This window comes from Hydra vulgaris, chromosome 13 (genome assembly GCF_038396675.1).
Source record: "Hydra vulgaris chromosome 13, alternate assembly HydraT2T_AEP".
Taxonomy (NCBI): domain Eukaryota; kingdom Metazoa; phylum Cnidaria; class Hydrozoa; order Anthoathecata; family Hydridae; genus Hydra; species Hydra vulgaris.
The window spans coordinates 2,507,794-2,525,374 of NC_088932.1; the positions used below are offsets into that span (position 1 = coordinate 2,507,794).

The window sequence follows — 17,581 nt, forward strand, 5'->3', positions numbered from 1 at the left end:
TGCAGAATAGTATTTGGAGCCTACAGAAGTGTTCCTTGCGAACCACTCCTACGTGTGTTTGGTGTTTTAAATGTGTATAAACTTAATTTACACCAAGTTTTATTATTTATGTTTAAAACAAAAAAAGGATTATCTCCAAAAATATTTCAATCTTATTTTAATAAAATTATACCATAAATACAAAGTTTTCAGATAACAATTTTATTGTTCCAAAATATAAACTAAAATTAACTTCCTATTCAATTAAATACCGCGGACTTAATCTGTGGAAAAAGTTTCCAGATATTGTTAACAATAAACAGACTACATTAGAGCAATTTAAGGACGAATCAAAACGATTATTATTATTCATGGATATATCCAACTTTAAATATTTATTTTTAACTAAAAACAATCATATAAAAAATAGATTTTATTGTATCAGTGGTTAATATAGATTAATACAAAATATTTAAAATAAAAAAATATATATATATAAAATATCACTGATGATGTTAATAATTTATCTAGTGATTATATTAATTATGAAATTTCATTTCTTGTTGTCTTTTATCCTCAAGAAATTTTATTTTTTTGACTTTTTTAATTTCTTATTAATATATTTGTTAAAAATTTTAGCAATTGTTTTCTACACTTCTTAAAAAAAACAAACAAACTATTTTTTATTTCTAATTATATTAGTTATTTTCAGTTTTTATTTCTATTTGTTATTTTATATATATTTACGTTACGGTTATGTAGAACTTATTGCCACTATTTTTTTTTAAAATAGGGCTTTGCGATAAGACTGAATACGCCATCTTCTTGCTCCAGCCAATAGTTTATATAAATGTATTTGGAATGTAAACATTTTTAAACGGCAAAATAAATAATTACAAAAAAAAAATATATATATATATTGTATATATATACAGTCCTCAGAATTAGGGTCGGCATTTGGCAATGCTGACTTTACGACCCACCTAGAAGTGTTAGGTCGGTAAAAAATCTCTGACCTCGATTCTATTTTTTATAATAAAACCTTGGTGCCAAATTTTTTTGCCGACCTGTTGCTGACCTCTAACAGATTTTGGTCAGCAAAATATTGCTAACCTCATTTTTCCTAATTTCGAGGGTTGCATATATATGTATATATATATATATATATATATATATATATATATATATATATATATATATATATATATATATATATATATATACATATATATATATATTTAAACAACTTTAAAAAGTATTCTACATAATAGAGTGCTCAATGTTCTTAAAAGAACAGAGCAATATATATATATATATATATATATATATATATATATATATATATATATATATATATATATATATATATATATATACGCATATATATATATATATATATATATATATATATATATATATATATATATATATATATGCGTATATATATATATATATATATGTATATATGTATACATATATATATATATATGTATACATATATATATATGTATACATATATACATATATGTATACATATATACATATATGTATACATATATATATATATGTATACATATATATATATATGATGAAGTGACAGAAGAAGTTTTTAGTTTTGTAGATGTTTTAAATAGCCATTCATCAAATGGGTTTTTAGCTCATTTAGAAGACTTCAAAAATTCACAAAAAAATAAAATCGATTCTGCTGTCAATACAGACCAATATATCTCCTTCAATCCCTCTCTTAATCAACAATCACAATTACAATCATCGGTAAAAAATAACTCAGTTTGCTCTACAACACCTATAAACAAATATATCTATGGAAACTGAGAGTGGTACAGAGTTAGTCGCAGGCTCATCTAACTGCAATACACAAAATAAAGGTAACATTTTATTGTGCTAATTGTCTATTTATCTCAGATACTTACACTTTTTTAAGAAACCATTAAAAATTACATGGAAATGTGCCACATTGTTTTGTATTAATTGTTTTTCCAAGTTTGAAAGTTTATACGTTTATCAAAAGCATATTGCTAATTGTACTAAAGAAAATAATACTGTTGATGATAATATCAAACCTAATATGATAGTTGATCAGATAGCTTATGATAATGTTGATGATTTAAATAATCATTATCTTGGTATGTTTGCTTTACATTTGCAGTCTAAGTACAGATGTACTGGGACTGTTTTAGATGTTATATTTTCAGCATTAAAAGAGCTATTTCCTGACCCAATATATAATGTAAAAAACTAAACGAGTCCTGTAAAAAATTATCATCGCAATATTCTCGTGAAAAACATTTTAAACATGTATTTTCGCTGCCTAACAAAAAGATTCTTGGCAATGGATCAGTTGTTCCATTTATGATGATGCTGGGACTTTTATTACAACTACCTGATATAAAAGAGTGTACAAAGGTATCAAATACACATCATCATAATCAATCAGGTATTTATGCTAATGATATTGGCATTACAAATCCAATTGGTAAAGCCCGTTCGAAACACAAACTTTGGGTTTATGTCCTTTCAAATTCTTAACATTCCAGGAAAGTATTGAGGTAAAACATCATTCATTTTCCCATTGGTTTTTACATTTATTAAGTTTACTAAAAATTTTATTTATTTTTCTTCTTTACTTAAAGATTTTTAAGAAACAATACAATTATTACATACAGACAGAAAAATAAGCGTTGCTGACAGTTTCAGCTGAGATGTTATAACTTTCTGGGGATTCTTTAACAGCAAATTTAATTGGAGGATTTAAAGAAGGATTTAAGCAAAAAAGAGTTCGCTGCTGTAAGCGCCGTAAATCTATGCGGACTGAAATGATTGACTTTACAACACATGAAGGGCGTCTGATTTAAAATTTGCCTGAGCATGTTATACGTTTAAATGAGTTGAACACTGGGCTAAGTAAAACTGGTAGAAGAAAATCGTTAAGAAACTATGGGACTGTTAACTTTAGCATTTCATTAGATATTCTAAATTTTGATTTCACCAAGCAGTTACCTTTTGATCCAATGCATGGTTTATTGGAAGGGGCTGTGCCATTACATTTAGAATTATTTTTACTGTACTGTATACCAAAAAAGTTATCCTTTGCTGATCTTAAGCAATGGCTTTAATCATATATACAGCCGCGACAACATAAATAGCACACTTTCATGACAAGTTGATTTTACTTTTTGATTCCAACTTTTTTGTATTTATAGCAATTGCTGTTATTTTTTATAGCATCAACAATACTCACCTTTTGGAACGGAAGTACTCATTTGACATTTATAGCGGTCAAAATTGCTTGATTTGAGCATTTAAGTGGTCGTGTTTACCTTTTTAAATAGCACACATTTACTTTTTATTCAAAAAAACTTAAATTCTTTTATTATATCAAAAGATAATCATTCTATTCAGTATTTAAAGATTATTCTTGTAATTAATTTGGCCATAAAAAAAAAAAAAAAATTCATTATCTATCAACTATGGGACGAGGTAAACATGGAACAGATGTCTTTCGAGGACAAGTACAGGCATTTCGAGATCTATGATTGAACAATTCTGAAATAGCTCGAAGATTGGGTTGTTCTCGTAAGGAAGTTATCAATGCTAATAATTTATTTAACGATACTAGTTCTTTAGGCAACAAAAAACGCAAGTCCGCGAACGAAAGACAACCCCAAGAGAAGACGCAGCCACTGCCCGTATTGCTAAGCTGAATCCTTTTGTTGGCGCACCAAAAATTAAAGAACAAATTGCTCAAAATTTAAAATTTGATCTGTCTGTCAGCACTGTTAAAAGTCGCTTACGCGAAAATAAGCTATTTGGAAGAGTTGCCCGAAAAAAACCATTGGTCTCAAAACGTAATCTCGTTAGCCGTTTAAAGTTTGCAAAACAGCACGTACACAAAGATTTAAGTTTTTGGCAAAATGTGCTTTGGACTGACGAGTCTAAGTTTAATCGCTTTAGATCCGACGGAAAACAATTTGTTCTTCGTCCCCAAAACCAAGAACTCAGCCCTCGCTATACTCTTAAGACCATTAAACATGGTGGTGTCAATGTGATAGTTTGGGGCAGTTTTTCATGGTGTGGTGTGGGCCTGTTGCATAGAATTCAAGGGGCAATTGATCAACACATGTACAAAGAAATACTTAAAAACGTCATGTTGCCATATGTCACCAGACCTAAATCCGATTAGAAATTTGTGGGAGGAAGTTGACAGAAACATAAACCGGTCAACTGCAACAAATTTAGACCGACTTTGGATCGAAATAAAGGCTGCTTGGGACGCCATTACACCTGAACGATGCCAAAAATTGATCTCGTCAATGGGCTGTCGTTGTCAAGCAGTTATTGACTCAAAAGGATGCCCCACTAAGTATTAGTGGGGCATCCTTTTAAAGAAAAAAAACATTCGAAAATGTAAAGTAATTAAAAAGAATTTTAAATATATATAAAAATTGCTCCGTTTATGAAGAAAGGAAAAAGAATATTTTTTAAATTTTATTATTTTTGAAAGACTCTATGTGTTTGCTTGATATGATTTACTTTTTTATTTTATTATTGTCATTTATTGAGAAAACTCTATACTTTTCATGACTAAATGTTTGTGTGACAAACATTTAGTCACGAAAGTGACACGTTTTTATTTGTGAAAATTATTGAAAATTTTTTGTTTGTTTCTTTATTGTTATTTTTTAATGAAATATTTATACTACTTTTATTTATATTATTATTGATATCAAGATTATTATATTTATTAAAACATTGTTACCTTTTTTTTGCAGTAATTGTTAAATTACATGGTAGGCTGTTACGTTTTTTTCAGTACATAACTGTTTGTAACTTTCCTGTCTGTGCATTATATTCAATTGTTGTTTTAAAGTTGATATTGATTTATTATCATATAATTTTCTTATTATTCTTATAATTTATCATCATTATTATTATCATTGTTATTTGCATTATTAATGCTATTTCATGGTATTTACTTAAGATTAGTTTTTAACTATTTATAAATGACCGCGATTGTAAGATCTTTTATCGAAAAAAAAAAACATATTGATATTGATAAAAATTTCTAGTCAGTTAATAATTTTTAATTTTAATTTAATTTTAATTACCACCTTAAGTCAAAGCACCCACAAGACTTTGAAAAGTTGACCAAACTGATGGCTGAACGGGAGGAGAAAAGGGCTGAGGACCTCAAAGAAATCCATGAGGCAACTGTTGGTCTTGATGAGGCTCAAGACAAGGTAGCCCACTATAACCTTTCTCAGAATAAAAAAATGAAAGCCATGGGGTCTCAGAAAACTCTTGCAGAATATGGCCTTGGAAAGTACTCCTCTCAACACAAGAAACAGTTGGAGGCTGACATGGAAATTATGAAGTTCATTGCCAGAACAGGTAAAAAAATTTTAAGTTGTGTTTTAAACAAAAGTACAATTTAAGTTGCGTTAGATTGAGATAAAAATTACCAGTAATTTTTAAAGAGATATATAATTTTTTAACAAGCGTAATTAAAAATCCTTTTTAATGAGAACATTGAATGAAGTCATATATTTTTAAAAAGTTCAAAAAGCATTTCATATTCATTTCAAATTAATCTAAAATGTTTTAATAACTTGGATAGCATAAATCCAGAAAGCGCCTTAGGTTTTGTAATATGGTTAGCATTTTTCTTTTTTAAGGATCGGCCTTTGAAGTTGCAAGTAACCCAGCCTTAACAGACTTTGTCAAGTACTTCAATCCTAGGGTGTCAATCAGGGACCCAACCACCTTTAAGAAGTACAAGTTGCCACTTTTGTATTCAGCTGTCATGGGTGTAATTAAGTCTGAATTGGAAATGGATCTTCCAGATTGCAGAGGTGTGGCACTGACTACTGACTGTTGGAACTCCAAAGCTGAAGATCCATTTATTTCATTTACCCTTCACTACATCAGCAAGGAGTTTAAGTGGAAAAAATTTCTTTTGAAATTTGACAACTTTACTTGCCGCCATACATCTTACATGATTGCCAAGGTAATTATCTTTTTTTTTTTTTCCAAAAATTTTAACGTTTTTTAAAAATATTTATCTATTTTTAAAAATATAATATGATGTTCAAAAACTAAAATGATCAACTTTTCGTTCAATTCATGTTATTCAAAAATATCTTGAACAAATTCAAAATTTCTAAAAAAATATAGGGTCGAAAAAAAAATTGTTCATGATGCAGCAGCACCAATGAAAGCTGCAATCCCATTACTGACTGTTGGTAGCTGTTCTTCATTGCTGTGTGGTGACCACCTGTTGAACACATCCCTCAGCTGGTCCATCAACAACATCAAAGAGCTCAATGAAATGCTTGAAAATGCGACCAAATTGTCAAACAAAGTCTACAGATTATCACTGGCATGTCAAGCTATTATGAAAGAATGTAGAGAAATTGATTGTGATTATGTCAAAATAATCTTTCCTGCTGCAACAAGGTGGAACTCCACCTACATGATGTTGGAGTCAATTGTGAGGATGAAGAGGGCATTGATCCAACTTAGAGAGAAAGGAAACCAACTTCTTGAGGTGCGTGATAATTTTTTTAAGCTTTCATGAAGAAAAAAAAAATATTTTTGGAAAATTATTTTGTGACAAATAGGAATACTTTTTACAAACACCTACTTTTGAAAAAAGGTTTATATTTTAATAGAAATATTGAACGTAAATAAATAATAGCCAATAGTTTTATTAAAGTATCTTTTACTTTAGTTTCAATTTTTTTTCAGGATGTTATTCCATCAAATAATGACTTTGAATTTATGCAAGGATTACTCCCAGCTCTTAAGTCATTGAAACTCGTTAGTAAAAAGTTCTCAACAGACAGTGAACCTGTCATGCATATTGTCATGATCAACATCTACAAAATGACAAAGTACTTTGAGTCATTCAAGGCTGAGCCAGAAACGCACTTTGTTGCTGCAGTTGTTAGAAGATTTTGCAAAGAACTGGTGGAACAGATCAATCAACAGTCAAGGTTTAATGACATGGGAAAGCACACCACTGCCAACATTATGGGAAATCTGTTTCACCCTCACTACCGCGATCTTCTTCTGAAAGAGTACAAGCTGTATGAGGAGGTTGTCAGCAAGTTGGTAGATGAGCATCCTTTTACCCAAGCTTTTTATGAGCAAAGACAGGAATCTACTAATTCGAGTGACATTGATATTGTGGTGGATGACAATGAATTTATGGAGGAAGTGGAAGCATTGTGGCAAAACCACGCAATATTAGGTAAATCTATTTTACAAATAAATATACCCCAGATCTGAAAAATTTTGAGCGATAAAGTTAAGTCATTTTTTCTGATAAAATATACATCGGATCTAAAAAAATTGTTTATTGCATGAAGTAAAAAGTTTTACTATTTTTTAAGATATATGAAAATAAACTTTTTTCTGATATAATATAACCAGAGAAAAAACCATTGTTTAGATCTAGTTAAAGCAAATTTAATTTTAAAATAAATATTTTCTTTCAGCCAACAAAAGCCATCTCTGCATGCTTACCAAGCAATGCCTTATGCACCAGACAGACATAAGGTGGACCCATTAAAATGGAAGCAAACAAAGGACATCTGCCTCTACTGGAAGAATTGACGAGAGAATGGCTTTGTGTCCCAGCAGCTTCAAGCAGTATTTAAAGGCTCTTTTCACAGAGTGGAAACATCATCAGTTCAAAAAGGCAGAACTTGGATCCTTCCACCTCCAAGAAATTAACCTTCATCAAGGTCAGCTACGAGTTGGCGGTTAAAAAAATTAAGGTCAAACTGTTGAATGAGTCGGAGAGAGAAGAGGCCGACGCAATGGAAGAGGAAGTCGAAGAGAAGGAGGATATCCCCAAACCACCAGAAACATCATCAACCCCAAAACCTCAAAAGAAAAAGAAAACATCAGAACAAGGTTCACAACAGAAAAAAAGAAAAAAAGAGTGTCCATTAGACCAGAGGATTTGTTCCAAACCCAGTCAAAAGCCAGAGAAGGTCAAAGCTCAAATGCGGAGTTCCTCTAAGTGATATAAAAGATTAAAAAAGTGATAAAAAAATTGAATTTTAAGTCCACTGATTAATTATTACAATAAATAAAGTTTGTTTTATCAAGTCGGAATAAAATTTTTATCAGAAAGAAGTGAAATCGATTCTGCCGTCAATACATGCCAACACATTTACTTCAATCCCTCTCCTAATCACGAATCACAATTTCAATTATCGTTAAAAATGATTCTGCTTGCTCTACAAAATCATTAAAAAATAAATATATGGAAACTGAGAATAGTACAGTTGGTCACAGGCTTATCTAACTGCAATAGACCTCAATTAGGAAAAAAAAAGTAACATTTTATTGTTCTAATTGCCCTTACATATCAGACGCTTAGACTTTAATTAGAAATCATTAAAAATTATATGTAATTGGTGGCGCAGTGTTTTGTATTATTTGTTTTTCCAAGTTTAAAATTTTATATGGTAATTAAAAGCACATTACTAATTGTGCTAAAGAAAACTATAGTTGATGGTAATACCGAACCTAAGATAATAGTTGATCAAACAGTTTATGATAATGTTGATGATTTTAATAATGATTATCTTGGTATGTTAGCTTTACATTTGCAGTTTAAGTAAAAAATTTTAAAAATTTTATTACAATCATCTGAGATTAAAGAGTTACCGAAGGTATCAAATACACATCATCATATTTAGTTAGCTATTTAAGCTGATGATATTGGCATTACAAATCCAATTGGTCCATTCGAAATCATAATGTTTGGGTTTATGTATTTTCAAACTCTTAACATTCCTGTTAAGAATTTGAAAATACATAAACCCAAACATTATGATTTCGATAAGTCCAATTACAAGTCCATTCGAAACATAATATTTGGGTTTATGTATTTTCAAATTCTTAACATTCCTGGAAAGTATAGAGATAGAACATCGTTAATTTTATTATTGGTTTTTACATTTAGAAAAGCTTACTACAAAGTTCATTTATTTTTCTTCTTTACTTAAATATTTTAAAGAATACTTATTATAATTATTATATACAGACGTAAAAAAAAATTACTGTTTATATCGGTTACAGCTAATGTTTTATATTTTTCTGGAGATTCTTTAAGCAGCAAATTCAATTGGAGGATTTAAAGAGAGATTTAATCAAAAAACTGTCTGCTGTTGTAGGCGCTGCGATTCTACGCAAGCTGAAATGATTGAGTTTCCAACACACGAAAAGTGTCTGATTCGAAATTAGCCTGAACATGTCATACGTATAAATGAATTGAAATCTGAACTAAGTAAAACTGATAGAACAAAATGGTCAACAAACTATGGTATTGTTAAAATTTAGTATTTTATCAGGTCCTCCGAATTTTAATGTCACCAAGCAGTGACTTATTGATCCGATACATGATTTATTGGAAATCTTTGAGCCATTACATTTAGAATTATTTATATTGCACTGCATACAGAAAGGCTTTTCTTAGCTGATCTTAACCGATGACTTCAATCATACATATATTCTTCTGCTATTAAAAAGCCTGGTGTTATTTTACCTTCATTTAAAATCCGAGGACATTTTGCTAGTGGACGAGTATAAAATCTCTTTCATGAGCTGTGATTTTATTTATTAAGATTTATTTTATTTTATTTATTTATTAAGATTTTATTCTCACTTTTCGTGCTTAGTTAATCTTGTACAAACAGTGCAACTTGGTATGTCTCCGTTAGTAACTGATATTTATATTAAGACCCTAAAGATTTGTATTAGGCAAATCATTGCAGTTTTATTCAATTACAATCAAACAGTTTTGTTCCAAAACAACATTTTCTTGTACACCATCTATTACAAGCATCTCAATTTGGCTAATTTTGTGAATATCTCTGTCTTGTGTTTGAACGTAAACATCAAGTTATAAAAAATTTGAGACATTTTAATTTTAAAAACATACCATATTTAGCTGCCTAACCAATGTAAATACAACTGGATTGTTTTTTAATTCTTTTGTTTAAAGACGATGTAATGTTTATGGAGAGATTGATCAATTCAAACTTAAGGATATTTTAAGTGAAGTAATTAATGAAATACATTATAAGCAATGTGATAATGTTTCTGAAACAAATAAAAATAAATTAGAATGCTATAAAATTCTGAAAATTTTAACAGAAAATGAAAAGCGGATTGTCAAAGCGCAGAAGCTAAATAATAAAAGTTATTCTGCTTACATCACAGCTGAAAGTTCGTCTGGTATTAAATATATAGAACCAAACAGTCTTATATTTCCTTGGTGTGTTACATTTCCTTCTTCAATTATGCTCTGATGACGCAAATAAATTTTTATTTCCAACAGCAATACTCGTTTTAAATTTTTTTGTAATATAAAGATTATTTTAATTGGAATTGTCCTATATAAGTTTACACTAATTTAGTTATTGGTGATAAACAATTAATTGTATTAATATGATTTCGTAGTAATAGTTTTTTATATATAGAGATATTTTTTGACCTATAATTATTAAATTTGTGCTTTCTGAGGTAATAACAATAATATTTGTTTAGGGTTAATTTTATTACTTAGATAAATTTTTTATATATAAATACTTTGTTTTCTTTAGATCGTAAAAGTACCATTTCTTCCAGCTGCTATTCGTAGCATTAAAGAATATTTCAATTATTCATTGAATGGAAAAAGTATTGCCATTAAAGTTAAAAAAAATTACTGACAAAAATCTCCCTTAATAAGTACTGCAGGGAATTATTGCCTCAAAGCAATTATAAATGGGTAAGAAGAGTCTGAAGTCTTCAATGCCTTTATAGAGCAAAAGCCCGTGGTCACCAGACGTACGCTGTTTAAGAAAACCTTAAAACTTCTCAGCATATTTCCAACACAATTAGAAACGATGCCCAGCAAACTCTCCATGCTTGGTCCATACATGGAATTCATTAGTTGATCACCGGTATTACTGCACTGGTGATGCCGTTCATATTCCAATGGTTGGCCATATTCGTTTTACGATCGGCCGACTGTGCCGACCACGCCGATCTTGTTCCAGACTTAAACATTTTTTGTAATTGAAAAACAAAAAGAGTTTGCCCAGGCGTTATTTTTATAAAGACTCGCCATCTTAAACTTTTTCACTAATGCCAGTTTCCTTATTACTTTTATTGATTCTATTTGTTATAATATTTTTAGAATTCATTAACAAATAATAAGAAATCTTTTATTGCAAAAGGAATTGTAGTGGCAAATTTCTTTTATTTTATTTGAAAAGTAAGTAAATGTTTTTTGAGGATCCCAAATCATTAAAACTTCATTTATTTCATATAAAATAAATAATATAATTTATATACAACTTATGACAATATATTACATAATATCATAACATTTGATTTTATTTGAAAAGTAAGTAAATGTTTTTTGAGGATCCCAAATCATTAAAACTTTATTTATTTCATATAAAATAAATAATATAATTTATATACAACTTATGACAATATATTACATAATATCATAACATTTGATTTTATTTGAAAAGTAAGTGAATGTTTTTTGAGGAACCCATTCATTTATACTTTATTTTTTTTATGTAAAATAAATAGTATAATATATATATATATATATATATATATATATATATATATATATATATATATATATATATATATATATATATATATATATATATATATATATATATATATATATATATATATATATATATATATATATATATATATATATATATATAATAACTAATGACAATATATTACATAAGATCATAATATTTGATTTTATTTTAAAAAAAACTAAATACTTTTTGAGGATCTCAAATCAATTGTACTTTATATTAATAAAGTATAAATGGTGTGAGATCCTCAAACTTTTACTTTCAAAATTAAACAAAATGTTATGATATTATGTAACATATTTTCATAAGTTATACTTTATTATATAGATTATACTATCATAGGTTATAATATTTAATAATGAATATTGTCATAGGTTATAACATTCGGCAAATGTTATATTTCAACGAAGTATAACCTATCACATGAATCAAGTCATAAGTTATACCAAAAATACCAAGTCTTGGTAATGTTATACTAATAGTATGATTTAAGAATCTCAAATCATTTATACTTTATATTTTATATTTATATCATTTATAGTATAAATAATTGATATACATATAATTATATTTATGTGTTTATATAATTATATATACATAAATATAATTATATTTATATCATTTACTTATACTAAAAATGAGCATATTTGCAATTAAGCGGCACACCTTTAGAAAGTTAAAACAAATATATGGCATAATCAACAGTAAATAAATTAATAGACAATTATTTGTTGGTAATTAAATAGATCACATCTAAATATCTCGTTTTAAATTTAACAGTTGTCGTTCGAAAACATGAAAAGGAGCAAGTAATACAGATGTCAAGAGATCCATAAAGCGATGGCTTATGCAAGCTCTTGACAGAAATGGTGGTTTCGCAAAACGCTAAAGCGTTAGCTAAAAATGCTTGATATTTTTTTTATGAATCTAAACTTTTCTTTGATATTTTATATATTTTTCTTGAAATATAATGTTTTCAATGTTTCAATGTTTTTATTGTTACAATGTTTTTATTGTATTAGTCAAGATTTACAGACTATTGGATTTTATAGTTTATACTCATTTTTAAAGTTTATTTTATATTTTATTCCTTCATTTACTTCACTTATTTTTATTTATTTTGGTTACAATTTTATACTTATTTTACGATTTTGACCTGACATTCATTTTGCGTGACTGGGTTTAAATCATATGTAGATTAAACAATGCCTTTATTTATGTCAATAAGTGTAGAAGCATAATTATTCTCATCATCATTATTATCATTTGTTCAGCTTTTATATTAATTGTTAGAATTAGAATGAATAACGATGTTAGTTTAACAATGTAATCAAGAACAAAAAAACACTAATAATGTAATATGAAGATAACAAAAAATGTAGTGATTGCAGTAAAATCTAAGGTCGAGAAGTATCAAGCTTTAGCACATGAAGACACCAAATAGTAATGGTGATCTTCCTTTATGATTTTGCTTTATTCCTTTGCAATTTAAACATGTTTAACGTAGTGAAATCTTTTATTGAAATACAGAACATTTATATTTACATTTGTGTTGATCACAATGTGTTTATAGTTTTAAGATAATTGGAGTATACTTTTATAATTTTTTTTAGAAAGAAAAAAAATCATAAAAGAAATTTCATTGATATATTTTATAATTTTTAAATGAAGTAATTAACTGAGGTTATATTTGAAACAACAAGATTATCTTATGTTATCATGGAATCAATGAATTGTGAAATATTGGATAAACAACGTAAGATTTTCTTTTATATGTTAACCCAAGAAACTTAATATATTTTTATAATTTTTATATTTAGTATTTCATTGAGAGTATTTTTTTAAAACAACAAAATTATTTAATGTTATCATGGAGTCAGTGAGTTGTGATTTATTGGTTAAACAATGTAAGATATTATTTTTATATTGCATCCCAAGAAATTTCATTGATATAGAAATTGATATAAAAAAATAAAATAAAATAACAACAAAAAACTCATAATATCTGAGAGCATTTTTCTTTCCAAAATCGTTTGTTAACACACAAAAAAATTTGCATTTCAAGATTGGATAGAAGTATATTATGTCTCAAATGGTCGATTGCGTAACCTGCCGCACTGAAAAATCTTTCCGCAATATTTGACGTTGGCACCAGAAAGTTGCAATTCACATATCTTGAATCCGACATTTTTTCTAATTTTCTTTTTTTAGCAGCTTAGAAGCAAAGTGTAAATCATGATCAATACTAACTGGCGTGATTTCAGATTGCTTTAGAAGTTTATTTACACTTTCCTTTTCATTTAAAAATAGTTCGTGCTCTCTGTTGTCCAATATTTTAACTAGCGCACTTTCAAATGTTTTAGAATGAATAATATCTGCATTTGAAGATAAATAGGTACTCACATTAACATCATGTCTAATTATTTCATTAAATAAAACTCTTACTTCTGAAATGTCAATAGATTCTCTTTAAATTGCAATGGTTACTGAGTTAAATTTTTGCATAGTCTCGTTTAGCAACTGAAGATCACTCTCTTCTCTGGCAGACAACATGTAATCTATTAGCTGAGGCATTTTATCAAAGTTCCATTGGTTAAGAAATGGTTTAAGACGAAAGTATCGTTTTATCATTTCTGAAGTACTTGACCATCGTGTTGTGTTTCTTTGAATAGCAAAAAGAGAAGTCAACAAAAGGGGTTTTCCGGGTAGCTTTAAATTTTTGAACTTACCCATGAGCGTATTTGTCTTATCGATGATATGTTTATATTTGAGTAAACCCATTTCCATAGCCAAGTTGAACCTATGAGAGGCACATCCTATTAATGGAACATTGCACAGATTTGCAAGGGCCTTATTTGTTTCACAGTTGTCACCTATTAAAGATGTTACGTTAGTCATATTTTTGCGAAGAATATTTTGAAGAGTCCATGATAAATATTCAAAATGGGCTTTTGCTGTAAACTCTGCTTCATTTCCTATAGGTGAAAAGGCAATTAATGCAGTACTGTACGTTTTCACTGGCATTATTAGGATATGATACAAACAATGCCATATAGCGCGTACAATATACATAGATATGATACAAACAATGCCACATAGTTGCTAAATGTATGTAAGTTCAAGAGCTAGAGTGGGCTCCGTCTACTATCCGAAAACATAAACATGCCCTTCCTTGAGCACAACAAAAACAAAATACTGTGTTGTATGGTATTTTACGAAACAACTTTGCAAATGCTTTTAGGGTTAATATTAGCAAAATAGTTGAAGAAAATGATTTCACAGATATAATCACGAGGGGTGACTCTTGTGTCTCGCAAAACAGAAACAGCATTATAACTTAAGCGGTGTTGGATTTTTTGGTTGAGAGACTAAAATATCCCTCAAAAGGAGGTCACTCTGCAATGATAATGATTTAAATTTATTAGAAAAAACAACATTGAGTGGAGGAGGTATAAAATACTATTAATGGATAATTAAAATAATATTTATAAAAGGATTTGTTGATACACTTACCAGTTTTATTGTTTGTTTGCTCAAACATTATAATATAATTTATATTGTTTGTTTACTGTTTAATAAACCATATTATTTCATAAGAGGGAATTTGGATAACTGCAGAGACATACGACGAAGCACTTGTTTTGATCAGAAACTACGAAACTGATACTGTGTAAAAATTTTCATGCTATACAGCTGCTAAAAACTTTGGCAATTGGGTATAATATTTTTAAAGAACTAACTTGAGCATGCAATTACTAAATTTTATTATTCTTAATTTTAAGATTTATCATTTATGACATATTGTTGTTACTATCTTTAAAGATTCTTCTGCAAAACACTACAGAATAAGATTGGAAGATGATTCAATATCATTTAATGGTACTCCCTTCATGGTTTTAGGCTGTAAAGTGCTTGATTGCATGCATGGCAAAGATAGGAAGGTCTCTTTTAAAGAAGAATATAAAATGCACTCAAATGAGAAAAAGGTTTGTTTTTTTCTATATTTGTTACACAGTATATTTAATATGTATAAATTATTTAACTGTGCAACATGTTGTTATACAGTTATGTTAAAATTCAATTTATAAATCTAAATATGTGATTTTTTCAATTTGTTTGTATACTTATCTTATTAGGTATTGGATCACACTTTTTCCAAAAATTATGTAATGGTCCAAGACACCAAGAAGTTTAATTGTAGTTGTCAAATTAAAATTAAAGAAATTTATCAGTTCCCAGGTTTTAAGTGTAAGATTTTATTTCTTTTTTTTTATGTGTTTTATTTTCATTTAAGTTTGTCATTTATAAACTTTTATGTAGTAAGGTGTCCCTTAAAAAAAACTTTTGAAAATAGTATCACTCCCTAAATGTATTCTATATTTAGTTATTTTTTTCAAATTTTATTTAAAAGTTAATAGTTTACAGTGGTTTAAAGAATAAACTTATAATTATCAATACACACAATGTGATATTTAGGTTTGTGTGTGTTGTCTATACAGACAAACACAAACATAAATATCGTACAAAAAATAAACAGGTTTAGTTTTAACTGTAAAAATGACCAACAAAAAATCAAAAGTATCAAAATGAATATATTTAAATTTAAATATATTTAATACTTTAAAATAAACTTTGCTTTAGATTACCGAGGATACTAAATGGAGAAGGGTGCAATCTTCTAAATGTATTAAAGATGCTATGGCAAGAAACGAAACTGTTGGAAAAAGAATGTTTTTAGTTTTCTATTTTTCAGAAAATTTTTATACTGGTCACTTTACTGGAAATTTATGATTTATCTTGATTGTTAATTTAATACTGAAAAGCGTCTTATTAGTTGAAACAGTACCACATCGTGCTAAGTTTTTTTACATTAGTTGTTTTATATTAATAGCAGTACACACTAAAAAAAAAAGGTATAATAGAGGTATGTTATTCTACCCGAAGGTAGAAACTAATATTTTTAGGGTAGAATAATCGTTTATTAAGTTTAAGCTGTTAAAATGGTAGAAAGTTCTACCTTTGAAGAGTTTTCTACCTTTGCGTTAGATGTCGCCAGAATGCGGCTCGCAAACCATAAATTTCTTTATTTTTATGAAAAGCTCTTACCTTTAAATAAACAAAGCTGAGAATAAATAAAAGTATTTTTTAGTTTATAAAAACTATTTAGTTGGTTTTTATACAAACAAAAAAACTTAAAAATAAACAACTTAGACAATTAAAATATCAAATTATTTATACTAATACTAGATTCATAGCTGCATCTGGTTTTAATGATACATGCGGTATTGCAGCAGTTAAAGATTTCAAATTTCGGTACGGAGTATTATTGTCAAGTTGAGTTCTGCAGAAAAGGGTTTTATAATGCACGAGGGTTAATCAATCACATGATGTATAACAATCAATTTATGTATAACACAGCTGCAGTTGCGCGAAAAACACATGCTGCCACTTTCAACAGCTTCTTCAATATGTAATAAAATTAAATGTTTGCTTGATTTGTTCCAGAACAGTATTGTATCATTAACAAGAAAAAGGCTTAAAGCGCTAAATATTGAATCAGATGACGACTCTGTGTTAAATCAATTATTATCATTTTCCTTAATTTATGACAGTGTCTCTCAACTGTTTGCAACTGATCGTCTTAGAAAATTACATATGCTAAATAACCTTGTGTTTGTTTCCCCAATAGAACTTGATGTGCAGACTAATGAACTTCATCAAGTAACTGAAAGTCTTGGTGGTTCTAACAATGTAATAAACAATGAAACATTGCCTTTGCCTGTTCTAGTAGCAAACACAGATAATAAAATTTATACAATAGAAAATGAAAAAAATCTTAAAAAAAAAAAAAAGTTGGTTATTATATTCCAATACTTCAAACTTTGAAAACATATCTTCAAAAAGATGATATATGGGCTAGTTGTGAACGGAACCGTTTAAAAGCAGTT

General features: G+C 28.2%; 1 long non-coding RNA gene across 1 annotated transcript; it reads left to right on the forward strand.

Moving 5' to 3' along the window:
- Nucleotides 1–15,235: 15,235 nt before the first annotated feature.
- LOC136090235 (uncharacterized) lies at nt 15,236–15,878 on the forward strand. Its single transcript, XR_010643277.1, has 3 exons — nt 15,236–15,303; nt 15,456–15,619; nt 15,770–15,878. It is a non-coding gene; the product is annotated as an uncharacterized LOC136090235 (long non-coding RNA).
- The last annotated feature ends 1,703 nt before the right edge of the window (nt 15,879–17,581 follow it).